This window comes from Lethenteron reissneri, chromosome 14 (genome assembly GCF_015708825.2).
Source record: "Lethenteron reissneri isolate LAM-NWPU_2019-01 chromosome 14, ASM1570882v1, whole genome shotgun sequence".
NCBI classification, from domain to species: domain Eukaryota; kingdom Metazoa; phylum Chordata; class Hyperoartia; order Petromyzontiformes; family Petromyzontidae; genus Lethenteron; species Lethenteron reissneri.
In genome coordinates, this window is record NC_083792.1 from 2,425,768 (window position 1) to 2,444,221 (window position 18,454).

Sequence of the window (18,454 nt, forward strand, 5' to 3'; positions counted from 1 at the left end):
ACGAGGTAGAAGACGTGTCCCTGCTGGCCTTACGCCATTGTGTGATCCGGCCAAATGATCCGGCCAAACGCCAGAGCCGTTTAGCTTCCTTCATTTTATGCCATGGCCTTCTCATGCATTGGGACGCTGATTCATGCCAGTATGAAATTGTTGTACCCTCTGCCTTATGGGGTAAGGCCGTGTGGGCGGCACACGAACAATTGTTACACCTGGGCACCGATTAAACCCTTGGCATGCTGCGTCTGCAATTCTTTTGGCCGAGTATGTTACGCGACGTAACATACATCCTGCAGGGTTGTACCCAGTGCGCACGCCGGAAACCGCCAGCGGAGCCTGCGTGTCAACTCCTGCAGCCCATTTCTGTATGTCGCGTGAATGAGCTGGTGGCTCTAGATATTCTGGGACCTTTTCCTACTACGTCGAGAGGTAATAAGTACCTTCTGGTTGGGGTGGAGTATTTTACTCGTTGGCCCATGGCCTGGCCTCTCCCCAACCAGTCGGCAGCAGCCGTGGTGGACGCCTTTGGTCAGGGCTACATCCTGGACAAAGGTGCTCCCGAACGGCTGCTGACCGACCAGGGAAATTATTTTTTGAGTACCCTTTTGCGCGATGTGTGCCACCTGTTGGGCACAAAGAAGGTGCGCACTTCGCCCTACCACCCTCAAACCGACGGCATGGTAGAGCGCCTGCATAGAACTCTCACCTCCATGCTGTGCCACCAGGTTGACGAATCCTAGCTCGACTGGGACTTACAGGTTCCTGGGGTTCTCGCCGCGTACCGCATGGTGCCAAACGTGGCGACCGGCTTCCTCCCGTTTTTCTTAATGTATGGTAGGGATGCAATTCCCCCCGCCGACGTTCGCTTCAACATAGATTAGCCGCCGCAGAAATCTAAACTCGCAGACCACCTGCGGTTTAACCTTCGTAAACTGACGGAGGCGCGCGAGGCCGCCATTGAAAATTCGGCCGGCCGCCAGCATGCCATTTTGCGGCTGCATGCCTCTGGGACGTCCACGCATGAGTGGACGGCGGGGGACAAAGCCTGGCTTCATTGCCCCCAGGTGCCAGTGTCCACGTCAGCCGAATTTCTTAAACCCTGGCGAGGTCCCGTCGAAATTGTTGTGGTTGTTCGGCCTCAGTGCATTAAAATCCTATGGGGAAAGTGTCGCTGGTTTGCCCACCCCTCCCGGTTAAAACCTTTTGTTGCACCGCGTGTTCCCACGTCACACACACACCACGGGGGCCGAGTGTGCGACGCGTCCGACGAGCTGAGTGATGCCTCGTTGGTGCCTAACCCTCAGTGCAGACGTGTCATCCCTCCTGCAGGTGACGCGGGAGTAATGGGGCCGCGCAGGGCACAGTCGCCCACTGTGGACGCCGAGTCGTCACGGGCCTCCCCATGCCTGCCCCGCTTGTACCACCAAGGAAGCCGCCCGTCCCCTACGACGGGCCAGCAATGCGCACTCGTGCTAAATCTCGGTGGTATTCATGAGGGCCTCGTTCGTTCCCTCGCACAGACGCAGTCTAGTTGATTGACGCCTTGTTCTGCGTTTTGCTGCGTGTTTAGGGGGGTACTTACCTTCCATAGCACGGAGGTCCTGTTAAAATTCGGTTAACCTTCCCTTGTTGCCCGTTGGCTTGCTGATACCATGTCGCGCGTGTTCGCTCATGTTAATAATCATATATGTTGTGTTCTTTTTTTGTCACTCACCATTCCACAGCCCTGCAGTATCACTGATTGTCAATAGGGTGCAGCGGCGTTACCTCCTCAGGCCAAATGTTGTGGGGTCAGACAGAGGGCAACGGCGATCCCAGTAACGGATCCTGATACACATTCCCTAGGGCCCCGGGTGGGGGAACTGGGGGAATGATGTCCCCTTCCAGGTTGGCCCAGAGAGTTCTAGAAAGAGGGCGTGGCCAGGGCGGAGCTAGCCACGAAACAGTATAGAAGCCAGAGCGCTCAGAGCTCTGGCTCAGTTATCTATATGCCGAAGACTGAAGCCCGGGCTGAAGAATAGGACCCTGGACCCCAAGCTCTACAGTCCTTCTAAGGGCTGGAGCTCAGTGAGACCAGTGGTCAGGACCCACGGACCAGGAGGTCGGGTCAGATAGCCTCCCCTAGGTCCCAGACGGAGGACGATAGTTTAACGGATGACCAGTGTTAGGTTCCGCAGAGTCCGGAGGCCATACCTCCCCAGGTATCGGGTAAGGGGACAGTTATACCCCTTGTAAGTTAGGGACCGTGTCGGGAAAAGACAATACAGTGTTGTCTCAAAGAAGTTTATTAGTCAATAATTGCGACACTACACTAGTATGGTACATTTTATTAAAGTATGTTGTAAAAAAGTTTGTAAAAATTGTATTTGTATTTGTATTATTTTACCGAAAGAACCAAAGAATAAGTCTACATTATAGACTGCCATTACACTCACCGAGGTTAAAACCCAGGCTACAGTCTACATTATAGATTGCCAGTACACTCACCGAGGTTAAGAACCAGGCTACAGTCTACATTATAGACTGCCAGTATACTCACCGAGGTTAATAACCAGGCTACAGGCTACAGTCTACATTATAGACTGCCAGTACACTAACCGAGGTTAAACACATGCTGCAGTCTATATTATAGACTACCAGTACACTCACCGAGGTTAAGAACCAGGCTACAGTCTACATTATAGACTGTCAGTACACTCACCGAGGTTAATAACCAGGCTACAGGCTACAGTCTACATTATAGACTGCCAGTACACTAACCGAGGTTAAAAACCAGGCTGCAGTCTACATTATAGACTGCCAGTACACTCACCTAGGTTAAGAACCAGGCTACAGTCTACATTATAGACTGCCAGTACATTCACCAAACTTAATAACCAAGCTACAGTCTACATTATAGACTGCTAGTACACTCACTCAGATTAAGAACCAGGCTACAGCCTACATTAGTGGTTTTAGTTTTGATTTATTTTCACTTTATTCTTATTATTATTTTTCTATCTACGTGACTTTACCGAAAGAACCAAAGAATATTAATTCCTGCAGTCACGAAAGTTTTAAGTCAAAATTTACGCCCGAAACAAGTCTATATATAAGGTCATGTGTTGGTCTATGTGATGTCTTGTTGGTCCATGAATCCTATGGAAGCTCTCGGGCTCAGTGTTGAGTCCTAAGTCTAAGGGCCCCTTTTGTTTGAATGCTGACTTATAACCAGACATATAAGCGCATAAGCCATAATCTTTGGTTCTTTCGCTAAAGTCACGTAGGTATAAAATTAAATTAAATAGATCACGACGTTTCGGGCACAACACAAGCGTCCGTCATCAGGTGGGAAAGCATCGTCTGCTGCTGATGCAGTTTTAAAAGGTTTGTTGTCATGGAAGGTGGTTCTATGACTTTGGAATTATTTAATATATATGACAACAACAACAACAAAGAAATCTCCGTCTCCAGAGCCGGCAGTACGGATTGGCTGTGCTACCAATAGACAAGAGTCCACTAATCCCAGTGTCCGAGATGGTGTTCAAGCAGCGATGAGTTCACCCAGGCGCGCAGGTGCACGCCATAAATAGTTATCAACATTTCTCAATTGATGCCGCTCTTCACTGGAAGCCTTTGTTGCTGGTATCGCATTACCCCCAAACACTTGCCTCCCCGTAGCATCCACGCACCCCTACCGCGAAACCATCCTCCATTCACATCCACCCACACCAGCCTATCCGGACCGAGGATCTGGACCGCGAGCGCTAACAACAGTAATTGGCTTGGGGTCCTTTTTCGGCGATGATTCATAAGGTGCCGGCTATTGTCATCTCGGACAGGAATAGCAGCGTGTGTCATCAAGTGTCCCTGATAGATGGCTCTGATGGAAAGTGCAGAGAGCAAGAGGGAGAGAGAGAGAGAGCGAGAGAGCACGCGGGCGTGGAGAGGGGAAATGGAATTTTCATTCATTTTTTCAAGGTGGGAGATGATTCTTCTTTTTTTAATTCATTACTCTTTGTGTCGGTGGTTATTTTCCATCTCTGCCTTCCGCCCACGCACAGACAATTATTTCAATATATTCGGCGCCTTCTTGCCTGAGATGGTATCGATGTCGGCTTTGTGTTAGCGTGAGTGCGAAGGGAGATTGAAATATCTGCGGAGGCCTGATAGAGAAGGCACAACAGCAACAGAAAAGGTTAAATGTCCACGATCAAAAGCACGATGATTTTTTGTTAAATGCGTAACAATCTATAACGCCATAAATTATCCCTATAATTAAAAAGAAACATACATATGACATCAAACCACTTGTTTCATTTCAAGCATATGTGTGCATGTTTGTGTTTCAGCTGAGCGGTAGTGTAGCGATTAGCGCTACGAATCTGGCGACCCGGGCTCGATTCCCGCTCACGGCCAACACCGGTGACGATTATTTGAACCGGTCCTGGGCCCTCCCATAGGTCGACTCAGCCTCAAGTGAGTACCTGGGGCGGTGTGTAAACATTGCCACTTGGGAGACAAAGGCGGCCGGGCGTGGTGCTGGCCACCCATCCCTCGTGTGCCTTGCCGGTCTTCAGAGGTGCTCGCCGACAACACATTTCCGAGAGTCTGTTGAGGCTCCACAGGGGAATCTTTGTTGTTTGTTTCAGCTGATAAAGTGGGATGCAGTATACGGAGAAGAGCGAAGGAAAGATCAGGGGGAACGTGGACAAACCCGCGCTCAGTGACACCGGATCCCAGTGCCGTCCGCGTGCTTTCACAGCGAATTTCCGTCGTGCGAGTGAAGCGATGCGCCACCGATCAGGGTAGGCAGCCGGGAGTTGCAGCACAGTGCCGTTACTTATTGGCTTCAATAAAAAACAATCACATGTTAATTTGAATGAACTCCAGCATTGATGAGAGTGCCTGGGTGGGTGGCGCTATGGTTCGAGCACTCAGATCTCTCTCGCGGGAATTTTATGAATTCCAGTGTTGCTTGGGGTTGACCCTCCGGTGGCGAGATGTTAACTACCTCGCGCGGTATACAGGAGGACGTGGGTTGGATCCAGACCCTGACGCCTGCTGTATATTTGGAATTTGCGTGTTCTCCCCGTGGCCGCGTGGATTTTTCTCCGGGTCCTCCGGTTTTCCCTCCACATTTAGACTCAACATCACGCGTTTAGAGTATTTGGTTGCGATACATTTCCGCACGATAAACCACTTCGTTGAGTTATCATTTGCGGCCAGATCGCTTCTAAAAAAAACAAAGAGATATAACTCAGCGGGCTTTACTTGCTAAAATAAAAATATTAGTAGGAGTAAAATAGTAAATAGACTCCGTGCATGTTTTTGTGTTCGTTTTTTATACAGCGCCATTCATGCAAATTGCATCTCGCAATCGCTGCTGCAGCAGCAGCAGCAGCAGCAGCAGCAGCAGCAGCAGCAGCAGCAGCAGCAGCAGCAGCAGCAGCAGCAGCAGCAGCAGCAGCAGCAGCAGCAGCAGCAGCAGCAGCAGCAGCAGCAGCAGCAGCAGCAGCAGCAGCAGCAGCAGCAGCAGCAGCAGCAGCAGCAGCAGCAGCAGCAGCAGCAGCAGCAGCAGCAGCAGCAGCAGCAGCAGCAGCAGCAGCAGCAGCAGCAGCAGCAGCAGCAGCAGCAGCAGCAGCAGCAGCAGCAGCAGCAGCAGCAGCAGCAGCAGCAGCAGCAGCAGCAGCAGCAGCAGCAGCAGCAGCAGCAGCAGCAGCAGCAGCAGCAGCAGCAGCAGCAGCAGCAGCAGCAGCAGCAGCAGCAGCAGCAGCAGCAGCAGCAGCAGCAGCAGCAGCAGCAGCAGCAGCAGCAGCAGCAGCAGCAGCAGCAGCAGCAGCAGCAGCAGCAGCAGCAGCAGCAGCAGCAGCAGCAGCAGCAGCAGCAGCAGCAGCAGCAGCAGCAGCAGCAGCAGCAGCAGCAGCAGCAGCAGCAGCAGCAGCAGCAGCAGCAGCAGCAGCAGCAGCAGCAGCAGCAGCAGCAACAGCCAGGCGATGAATCAGCGCCAACAATTGCAAGGAGCGCTGCAGCCCTTTCTATATACCCTGGCACCACCGAGCCAGTAAGCATGAGATTAGCACAGTTCTGAAGTCTGGTGACTTCCGTAGCCTATGACCAGTCACGGGTGACCAGTTCAAATTCCCGGTCAAGGGTCAACTTGACCCACCATTTGAATCTCTCCGTTTTCGATCAAACAAAGTGCCGCTTTATGGGAGGTCTGCGGATGGCCCATTGAAATATGGAATTTTTTAGCCGATGGCTAATGCCGTAAAAAATGCCAATTTGAACTGATGATTTGTTCAGTCTTATTTGGGCCAGTCCAGCTCCATTATGTGTATGTATGTTGAACTTCTTTCGCACCGTACGTAGCCAACCGTGCTAATCGGAGGGTGCGGGGGGAAGGACATTAGCCTTCATGATTTGATAATGATAACGAAGGCACAACCGCCTAACATTGGAGGGACACCAGAAGCAGTAATTATTTTAAGGTTATCATCATCAGCATCATCATCCTCTTGGTTCATTGCAAGTGATATTGTTGCTTCACATATAACGTAAATATATAATACTAGCTGGGGGGGCCGTTACAAGCACACAAGGGATGAGGTTGTTTCTGCGTGAATATGTATGGATGGGTGTTGTGATCTATGTGTAACAGTATGCGCAAATAATTGTATTAAATGTAATAATTCGAAAACTGAACCGAAATGTAGAATCACTGCCTAATGACCTGTTTATATACAACAATTTTGGTATACACTCCATCCTCTTCTGAATAAATTGAGTATTCAATCAATACGGTGGGATTTGATCTTGACGTAACTATTGACAATGCCACTTATAATTGTCCATGAGCGGTAGATATTGTACAGTACATAGTGTGCTGTATAGTGTGATGTGTAAATGTTGTTACATAACCTCGTCATGTCGTACTATATCGGAGCTGTAAAAAGTAAATGGTGCGGGTATTTTGAGAAAATAATAAGAAGTGTCGTCAAAGAAAAGTCACATAGGTGATTAATCGTATGGAGTGAAAACACATTCCTGCGGAGGGAGCTGGTAGGAACGTTGAGTTGCTCGGTCAATGGCCAGGGTCAACGGCAGCGTGGTGTATTCCGCATATATGCCCGTCTGTGAGGGCGGGCACAAGCCGGCGTGAGTAGGTTAAACGTTGAGTTTTATCAGGGCACCACGGGGTGACCAGCCCCTCCCCACCCAGCCCCACCCCTCCCCCACCCAACCCCACCCTCCCCACCAAGCCCATCCCCACCCTCCCCACCCAGCCCCTCCCCACCCCACCCTCCCCACTCAGCCCCTCCCTCCCCACCCAGCCCCTCCCTGCACGACGGACACAATAATCCCCTGTGGGCTGGTGTAACCAGGAGGTTCCTACCAGTAAAAGACATTTATTAATGTTGTGCAACAATAGCACCGACGTATCAACATTGTGCATACCTATACGCCCTTTGCCACAACACGGTACAGATACAGCACGTGACCAAATGGAGACATGTCGAATCAAATCGTATATTGACCAATCGCTGGACTCCATATAAAGACCACGGTGTATAAAATGGGCACTTTCTGCCAATCCCCGATTGCAAATGTTGTTTTGGCCAACCAACAGGCCGGAAAGAAACAGCGTTACATTTTAGAAGCGAGTACCGTGTGACAGATGCACGCACACACGCACGAAATTAACTTATATATATTGTAGATATAAATCATTTAACTTCACCCTGTAAGGTGCCACACAGTAATCGTAGAGAGAGAGAGAACGATTCAGAGGCGCGAGGAACCAGACATGCAGGAAAGGCAGTCGCGTGGTGAGCCGTTGCTAAATCCTTGCTCCTTCTCCCCCCCCCAGCTCTGCGGTCCTCTATATATTAAGGTGTTTTCCGCGAATTAACGAGTGTTTACACATGTTGGAGGAATCAGGAGCACCCGAAGAAAACCAATGCATGTAAGAGGGCAACACTCTATCCCATACAGATGGAACAGATGTAGATGTGTCACATTCATCGCAGGCTCCTGACAAGCTCGGGTGTTGCGCTTCCTCGACGCCCACGGGAGTTTGTCGACATTTGTGCGGTGATCCACTAACTCTTGCCGCCTCAACAGTGCTGTATCACAGGCACACACAGCAGTCCGCCAAGGTCAATGAAACCAGAACAATTAACTTATTTGGAAAGTGAGCAGCGGTGCTGCCAAGACCGAATGCCGTTGCGGCTGCTTTGAGCAGCCAATGGGCATGAAGGCTCCCAAGGTTCGTTTGAGGAAGCGGACAATTTTTATTTGAACGATAAATTCAACTCATCTTCAGCCATGGTCAATCCACTGCTGGATGAACGCCGCCACAAGCCGTGGCCGTGTCTCCTGATCGTGCAAGGCAATACACTTGAAAACAATTTATTTTGATTTTACCAGTTAGGGCCCAATGAGCTGTTTAGAAATTTTTCAGAAGCGACCTGGCCACAAATGATAGCTCAACGAAGCGGCTTTGTCATCGTGTTGAAATTTATAGCAGCCCAAATACTCTAAACGCATGTTGATTCTAAATGTGGAGGGAAAACCCGGAGCACCTGGGGAAAAGCCACACATCGACGGGGAGATATGCAAACTCCAAATATACATTCTAGATTTGAAGTTTTCGTGACTGCAAGGTTCATACTCTGTTTATTTCGGTAAAGTCACGTAGGTAAAAATCAAATCAATTAAAACTAAATTAAATCACGACGATTCGGACGCTTGCGTTGCGCCCGAAACGTCGTGATTTAATTTAGTTGTTTTATTTTTTTATTTTATTTTTACCGACGTGACTTTACCGAAAAAACCAAAGAGTATGGATCCAAATATACAGCATGCGTCAAGGTTGGCATCGAATCCACGACTTCCTGTATACCAGATGGGGGGTGGGGGGGAGATAGCAGTTATAACGTGGGCAAATATGCCAGTGAATTTTGGTTTATCAGCAGAACCGGTGGAGGAATGTTGAAGAGCAAGCAGGATTTTAGTTTTTTACAATTTTGAGCGAAGTTTCGCTGAAGATTACACCCAGCCTACTCAGGTGCTTAAGACAACCTCCAGATCTCGTGAAAGAGCTTCCTGATCCAAATCCTTAAGTCTGAGCACATTTGGCTACGTGTAAATGTATTTTATTTGTTCTGTCGTGTAATGGAGGTCATATACTGGACATCTGTGAAAAAGAGCTTCATCGCTCATCGGATTCCTCCGGTCTAAATAAATATCCTGATATATCAAAATAACTGACATCATACCGAAACGTCGATTTTACCCAAAATAAAGTATTTGTGGATTTTTATATTTCTCGCGAAAGCCTCCGTGCAAAATTATCCCAGCACTGTACACGCTTACCAAGTAAAAGGGACAATGAGTCGGCAGCCTTCCAAGATAAACCTGGAACGATATCTGTCCCTTCAAACGCTTTACCGGGATGTCAATGTTGTTAAAAACATTGCATGCAGTCTCTTTCCCGTGTACTGACAGTATTTACATCTAGTTTGGTTAACATCAGGTACAGGCGTTTAATTATTACGTGGATATTGTTTATTGGGATAAAATATAATGTAAGTGCATCAATTGAGTGGAACTTTCTGTTTCTCCACCCCGGTTGTGGTGTCGTTCTACCGCGTCATGGCGCGTCATAGCGCGTGCCAGATCGGCCTGCGGAAAGGACATTTTGCAAAAATTGCCCACGAGACACTTCGGGTGACCTCCACACGAGGGGGCAGTACTTCCCGGCCCACCACGCCACGTAATGTTCATTCCATAAGTCAAACCGATATTGGAATTTTCAGGGCTAAAATGTCGCCAAATTAAGGCAAATCTAACGTAATCTCGCAGGTTTTTTTGTGGGAAATTGAGTTTTTAGGTCCATACGGCATTCAGCCGTTTCAATATGGGCACATTTTTTGTCTATTTGTTTGTGTTTCTCCCTTGTGATGGGACTTTGCAGGATGAACGTTGAGATTTATAAGGGCACGGGGTGACCAATAAGGTCTGAATTGGTCTGTAATAAGGTAGGGCTCTGATAAGGTGTGCCTTGAGAACCCTTTCTATGATCACGAGTGCCCGAACCCGGAATTGAACCCAGGCTTTTGAGCGGTGCCATCCAAGCTGTCTGACCTCCGAGGAGGCACACAGCCACCTCAAGCGTTTGAAATATACCATCCGATACACAATGTGTTAGCACCACCGTGTGGAGATATATGTCATTGCCTCAGGTCGCGAGAGGAGTAGATGTGTGTGCAGTGTTACTGAATACCGTATCTGAGGTCAGTTATATGAATCAAGTACAAAATTCATTCAGCTCCTATTTAAACTGTAAATTACATTTTATTTTAGCAGGTAAGGCCCGACTGAGCTATATTGCTCTTTTTCAGAAGCGACCTGGCCACAAATGATAGCTGAACGAAGTGGTTTTTCGCGTGGAAATTGAAAGCAGCCAAATACTCTAAACGCAAATTTATAAATATGGAGGGAAAACCGGGGAACCCGGAGAAAAATTACCGCGGCCACGAAAGGACATGCAAACTCCAAATATATAGCAGGCGTCAGGGTCGGGATCGAACCCACGCCCTCCTGTATACCAGGCACGGTAATTAACATCTCGCCACAGTGTAAATTAAGGGAGCTTTTCATTCAAGGTTGGTATATGCAACTGGCCACTGATCCGATCTGGGGTTTCCCACAGGACCAGGGGAGTGCCTATCGCGTGTGCAGGCGATGCAATTACACCGGGGGCCCCATGGGCCAGGGGAGGGGCCCCAAACCTCGGGCTACGAAGAGAGGGGGTGGGGGGAGGGGGCGATATCGGAGAGGGGGCCCCATTTCATTCCTTGCACCAGGGCCCGTGCCAACAACGCCCGGCCAATTCTTAGAACTACTCAGCTTTAAACGAGGACTACGCGCTGTTTGCGAGCATCATCAGCATGGGCAGCGAGGTGTTACCGTTGCGAGCACAAGTGGTGCATCTGCCAGTCATCTCAGTCAACCCATGGCACCTGGGTCTGTCTCGTGACCTCCTGCACCTAGCCTGGCACATTAGTCAACTCATGGGATATGGGCCTGTTCCGTGGCCTCTTGCCAGCAGCAAGAGCGTGCCACACTTTGCATGACGGCCTCAAGGTGCACCTAGCCTGGTGCAAGCGCTGTGGAGTAGGTAATGGCATCATGTATGAACAGTGTATATATGAGTATAGCGTATGTGCGTGAATGGTGTATGTGCGGTATAAGTATGTGCATATGTCCGACCAGCTTCCGTTTGGCAGCAGAGGTCTCACTCCGAAGCGGTCGAGCCGCGTTACGTTCTCATCAGCTGCGTGACGCTATTACGCCATATGAAGCGCCAAGTCATCTTGGCCACAGTTATGCCCTCCCTTCTCTTTCCTGACGAAACGTAGAGCCCTCTAAAGGAACATTATCGCCGGTTTGAAACATGTTGGCTGGCCTGCCTACGATCCTTCCTGGGTTTAACCAGGCTGGATTGTGTGAGGAGCTCGCAAATCCTTGAAAGATCTGGACACATTCCCATCAGTGAGTTCCTCCGACAGGCAAGGCTGCGTTGGCTGGGTCATTGACCCCGCATGCCCAGCCACCGGATGCCCAAGCCGCCTCTGTTTAGCCGGATAGAGGGGGCTACATGGGTGCAGCACGGACTAGAGAAGAGATGGGCTGATGTGTTACAGGATGTGGAGCTGAGTAGACTTGCCAATGACTGGTACCAGCGGTGTCAATATCGGCCTCTATTGTAGGAGGCTCGTGAAGGACGCTGCTACTGGGCACTTCAAGGCAGTCGCCCTCCAACAACAGCGGAGGGCAGAGGAGTGACGTTCAAAACATCGAGCAGAGTGTCGGACGGTTAAAACGCAGCAAGTTGGTCCAGTGGTGAACACAGGTGGTGCATCAGCCAGTCATCTCAGTTAGTTAACCTATATTTAGGTCTGTCCCGTGACCTACTGTCAGCATGAAGAGGGCCTTCGACCCTTTACGTGGCTTCAAAGTGCACCTAGCCTGGCACAAGCGCTGTGGTGACGTCACCGCCACTTCGTTGCGAATGGCGGCTGTTGTGTAATGTATATGTGAGTATATGCATGTGTAGGTAGTGTATAGTGCATGCGTTTGTAATTTGTATGTATGTATATAGGCATGTGCCAATAGTATATATGTGAAAAGTGTTTGAATAGTGTACGTGTGAATAGTGTGTATGTATAGTATATGTGTGTAAGTGTGGATGGTGTATGAATAGTGTATGCGTTTGCATAGTATCATTGGGGAGACAAAGGCGGCCAGGCGTGGTGCTGGCCACCCACATCCCCTTGTGTGCCCGCTAACAGCACTTGCCCCAACAGTCTGTTAAGGCTATACGGGGGATCTTTAAGATCTTTGCCTTTGAATGGTGTATATGTGTATGTATAGTGTTACAGCCTGTGTGAAGAGTGAATATGTAAATAGTGTGTGCGTGTTTGTATAGTTTGTGTGTGTGGATGTTGTAGATGTGTGTGCATTATTGTGTATGTGTTCATCGTGTGCTGTATAACTGCTTTTTGTACTTTGTTGTCCCTTCCCCGCACCTCTGATGAATTATCACGGTTGGCTACGTACGGTGCGAAAGAAGTTCAACATACATACGTGTGAATGCGTGTAAAATGTGTGTGTGTAGTATGTTTGACAAGTGCGTGTATATGTGTAAGGGTATGTGTGTTGATAGTGTGTATATTTAATGTGTGAATAGTAATATTGTATGTGTAATTAGTGTAATATGTGTGCTTAGTGAATGTGTGTGTACATGCGATTAGTGTGTATGTACATGTGATTAGTGTTTATGTATGAATAGTGTGTATGTGTTTGTATAATGTATGTGTATATGTATATGTGTGTGACTAGTGTGCATGTGTGTGAATAGTGTGTATGCGGCTGGGGTTGGCATCGTCCCCCACTCCTCCTGATGCCGAGGGGAAATGGGCGAGGTTTAGGACTGGCTCATGCAGCTGCTATGGCTGCATTGGGTACATGGTCCAGACCTCCTCAGAGACCCTGGCTGATAGAGGTGTTCAGGCTGGTTGAGAAAAAGCGACAGGCCCACTCTCATCGTCTACAGCATCCCAAGTCAGAGAACGAGGAGGCTTATCGCAGCCTTCGTTCGGAGGTTCGGAGAGCCTTGAGGCGCTGCAAGGATGGGTGGTGGTCGCGGGTTGCTGAGAAGATGGAATCTGCCTCAGTGGCCCGTGATCACAAATTAATATTTAATTCCATTAAAAAAAGTAACTTGAAGAGCCACACCTATCACCATCATTAGGAGAAAGAACAGTAATCCAATATCCGACCCCCAGGAACAGGTTTGCAGATTGCTGAGCATTTCTGTAAGGTCTTGGGGAAGAGGAAATACCTCAGCCTGGAAAACATCATAGGGCAATGTGGGGATGACCCTGCTTAGGCTGCCGTGCCTCAAATATTGGAAGTAGTCACCCCCTCTGAGTGGCTGGCTGAGGTGCCATCTGTTGAGGAAGTACTGAAGGCGATCCGGAGTTTGAGACCAGGAAAGGCACTGGGCAGAGATGATCTCCCAAGCGAAATGCTGAGGGAGGGTGGCGTTTGTGCACAGATTGCCCTACATGATATCATAATAACAGTCTGGGCCACTGGACGGGTTCTGCAGGATTGGAAGGATGCCCTGGTGGTCCCCCTCTTTAAGAAGGGTAACCATACAGACTGTAACTACAGGGGCATCTCACGCCTCAGTGTGCCGGGAAAGGTCCTGGCAAGGATTATTCAACATCGCTTTGCTAGGCATGCTGAGGAGAGGCTTGCGGATCCACAATGCGGTTTCAGGAAAGGGCGGTCCTGCACAGATGCCATATTTTCTGTCCATCTGCTACAGCAGAAGTGTAGGGAATTTCAACAAGACCTACATCTCTGCCTGATTGACCTGGTCAAGGCCTATGATACCATCAGTAGGCCTGGGCTCTGGGTTGTTCTTCGTGCTTTCGAAGTCCCTGACTCTCTGCTCACGGTCATTAAGAACCTTCATGATGGTGAGCGGGCCCGGGTTAAACTACGTGGCTGGGAGTCGGAGCCTTTCCCTGTACACCTTGGGGTGCGACAGGGATGTCCTCTGGCTCCCACATTATGTAACATCTATTTTGACCACGTAGTTCGTGAAGCCTTCAATAGCTGTACCGGGGGAATCTCCATTTGGTACAGATATAATGGTAGGCTGATCGATGGTGGGTGCTATCAAGGGATGGATCCCTATTGGTCAACCACGTTATGTATGCCGATGATTTGGCTCATTCAGAGGAGGAGTTGGAGACGCTGCTGCTGAGACTGGAGCGTGCCACTAAGAGGTGGGGCCTTACCATCAGCCCCACCAAAACTAAGTACCTGCCTGGGTATTTTGTACCATCGGACACTCCACCCCCAGAACTCCCAATCGGGGCAGTAGTAGAGAGAGTGAAGAGTTTCCCATACCTGGGTAGTGTGCTTATGACCGGCTCCAGTTTAACAGCAGAGGTCTCACCCCGAATCAGTCGAGCGGCAATATCTTTTCATCGGTTGCGTAACGCTGTGTGGAAGCTACCTGGTCTGTCGCTCCGCACGAAGCTTCAAGTCTTCTCGGCCACATTCCCTCCCTTCTCTACGCTTGCGAAACGTGGACCCCCCTAATGGAGCATCTTCGCCGGTTGGAAACATTTAGGCTGGCCTGCCTACAATCCATCCTGGGTTTAACCAGGATGGATTGTGTGAGGAGCTCACAAATCCTTGAAAGATCTGGGCAAAGTCCCATCGGTGAGCTCCTCCGGCAGGCAAGGCTGCGTTGGCTGGGTCATGTAGCCCGCATGCCCAGCCACCGCATGCCTAAACAGCTTTTGTTCGGCCGGATCGAGGGGGCTAAACGGGCGCGGCACGGGCTAGAGAAGAGATGGAGTGATGTGGTATAGGAGGACGTGGAGCTGAGTGGACTTGCCGATGACTGGTACCAGCGGTATCAAGATCGGCCTCAGTGGAGGAGGCTCGTGAAGGACGCTACTGGGCAGTTGGAGGCAGTCGCCCTCCAACAACAACGGAAGGCAGAGGAGCGACGCTCACAACAACGAGCGGAGCGCCGGGTGGCGAAAGCACAGCAAGTTGGCACAGTGGGGGGCACAGGTGGTGCATCAGCCAGTCATCTCGGTCATCTCGGTCAGTCGACCCGTGGCACCTGCTGGGTCTGCCCCGTGACCTCCTGCCAGCGGGCGTTCGACACTTCACGTGGCCTCAACGTGCACTTGGCCTGGCACAAGCATCGTGGTGACGTCACCGCCACTTAGTGGCGAATAGCGGTTGTTGTATGCGTGTGTGTAAGTGTGTATGCGTGTGTGTATATGCGTGTGTGTATGCGTGTGTGTATGTGTATATGCGTGTGTGTATATGCGTGTGTGTATGTGTATATGCGTGTGTGTATATGCGTGTGTGTATATGCGTGTGTGTATGTGTATATGCGTGTGTGTGTATATGCGTGTGTGCATGTGTATATGTATATGCGTGTGTGTATGTGTATATGCGTGTGTGTATATGCGTGTGTGTATATGTGTGTGTGTATGTGTGTATGTATGTGTGTATGCGTGTGTGTATATGCGTGTGTATATGCGTGTGTGTATGTGTATATGCGTGTGTGTATATGCGTGTGTGTATGTGTGTGTATGCGTGTGTGTGTGTGGTGCAGCTGTGCAGGTCGGTCCAGACGGCGAGCAGATGGGGAGCTGTGATGAAGCCAAGGCCACGGTGCGAGGGGCGGGGTAGGGGGGGTAGGGGGGTGCGCTCCAAGCCTCAGCAGCGTGGGGGTTGGAGTCGGGGCACGGGTGGGGTCCAGTGGGGGGTGGGGGAGGGGGGTTTGAGGGGTACGGGCTCGGTGCCCCCAGCAGAAGCAGGGTGGGGGTCGTGCCACGCGTGGGGGTGGGGAGCCTTGGACGGGTCCCAGCGGTCGAGCCAGACAGAACGCAGGTGTGGGTGTGTGTGTGTTAGGTGTGTGTGTGTGCGTGTGTGTGGGTGTGCGTGGGTGTGTGCGTGTGGGTGTGGGTGTGTTAGGTGTGTGCGTGTGTGTGAGTGCATGTGTGTGTGCGTGTGTGTGGGTGGGTGTTAGGTGTGTGTGTGTGTACGGTGTGTGTGTGTGTTAGGTGTGTGTGTTAGGGGTGTGTGTTAGGTGTGTGTGTGCGTGTGTGGGGCGTGTGTGCGTGTGTGTGAGTGCATGTGTGTGTGCGTGTGTGTGGGTGGGTGTTAGGTGTGTGTGTGTACGGTGTGTGTGTGTGTTAGGTGTGTGTGTTAGGGGTGTGTGTTAGGTGTGTGTGTGCGTGTGTGCGTGTGTGGTGCGTGTGTGTGGGTGTGTGTGCGTGTGTGTGGGCGCGCGTGCGTGTGTGTGTGTGCGTGTGTGGTTGTGTGTGTGTGAGTGCATGTGGGTGTGCGTGTGTGTGGGTGTGCGTGTGTGTGCGTGTGTGTGGGTGTGTTTGCGAGTGTGTGTGCGTGTGTTAGGTGTGTGTTAGGTGTGTGTGTGCGTGTGTTGTTAGGTGTGCGTGTGTGTGTTTGTGGGAAGCGGGTGTAGTGGTTAGCGCGCTGCGCTACGAACCCGGCGTCCCGAGATCGATTCCCGCTCACCGTCAACACCGGTGACGATTATCTGAACCGGTCCTGGGCCTCCCCTAGGTCGACTCAGCCTCAAATGAGTACCTGGTGCGATGTGTAAACACCGCCACTGGGAAGACAAAGGCGGCCGGACGTGGTGTTGGCCACCTACCCCCTCGTGTACTGTGCCGGCCTTCATAGGTGCTCGCTAACAGCACTTGCCCCTACAGTCTGTTAAAGACTATACGGGGGATCTTTGGCTTTGTTTATAATGTTGTGTGTGTGTTGTTACTTGACGTGCGGTATGTGTGTGTCTGTGTGTCTGCGTGTCTGCGTGTATGTGTTAGTGATGGTGTGCGTAATTACGTGTGTTGGTGTACTTACGTGCGTGTTCCTGTGTAATTGTACATGTGTTGTATGTAATTGTGCGTAGAGTATGGACGTGTGTTTGTTGTGTGTTATGTGTGGAGTGGCTGTGTTTACACTTCATTCCCAAGTTCAAGCCCTGGCCGCGACTCAAGTTCAAGCCCTGGCTGCGATTCATATCGCGACGTTCAACTGAACATCTGAACAGAGCTTGGGGGTTCGCTTGGGTCGGCTCAGCCTTAAATCACGATTAGCACCTTGTGTGGTGGCGGTGATAGAGTGGCAGGCAGACCTCACGACGCTACTCGTTTTTTTTATCAACTTCATCAGTGGCAGTGAGACAAAGGCGGTCAGGCTAACACAACTCTTATTAGATCATGGCTGGGTGACGGATGACGATGGGGTTATTGTTGTCATCCCAACAGTGCTGATTGGGGCATTGTTTTGGTTATTAGTCGCTGTGGGGCAGTGCACGTGGTTGACTCTTTCCACACGCGCACGTGGCAATAATAATACATTTGCGTGAGGATGCGTGCAATTGTTCTTGCGCACGCACATTAACGTCCACACGACACGCATACCGAGTGAGTTTCTGGCGATATCGAGGGCGACCCATGCATGGACACCCCACGAAAAAGAATTGTGATAACTTATAGAGAGCGTCACCGTTTAATTTTAAAGCCTCTCTCTCTCTGCACGTCTCCCATCAATCTCAATTCACACGTGTCACAGCTTTGAAGGCTCTCCTCCAAGATGTGGCGGTTCATCGTTGTTACAGCACTGCACTGCATGCAATCAGCTGTACAGAACCCAATAAGCACGGAACGTTGGGCCATAGCTGGCCCAAAGGTTTAAACCCCCATGCCAGCGTTGACCCAACGTTGCTTGTTTGCTGGCAAAAAAGTCCGAGGGTCTGTGGACATCATTGGGGTATCTGGAAACAGATCACCGTCTACGCGTTGCCAATCCACTGGTGGATGAGGGCCTCCCCACGCCGTACGGATTGAGGAATATTTGACCACGCTTCGCGCTGATGAGTGCGGGTTCGTGAAGGTGGGGGTGGGGGGGAGCAACGATAGTGCAGTACAACAATGCATTTTGGTGCCACTACCCTCCGCTGCCAACAACGTACACAGTGCACTGGCAAACCAAAGTTCGAGTCCTAGTCATCGGTGGCAAGTGGTGTCTGACGCTAAATTTGAGCCTCCCTTAGGTCGACTCAACCTTAAATGAGAACTGGTATAAATTTCGATTTAAAGCTTTCGTGACTGCAGGGATTCATATTCTTGGATCTTTCGGTAAAGTCACGTAGAAGGGAAATAATAAAATAATATAACATAAACAATAAAATTCCCACGACGTTTCGGCCACAACACAAGCAGCCGTCCTGGTATTTACAGATAATTTACGATAACTTTTTTTGGGTTCGATCGCGTTAAATGAATATTGGTCGCGTGTTAAATGTACAGATAATCATAAGCATTCCGGCGAG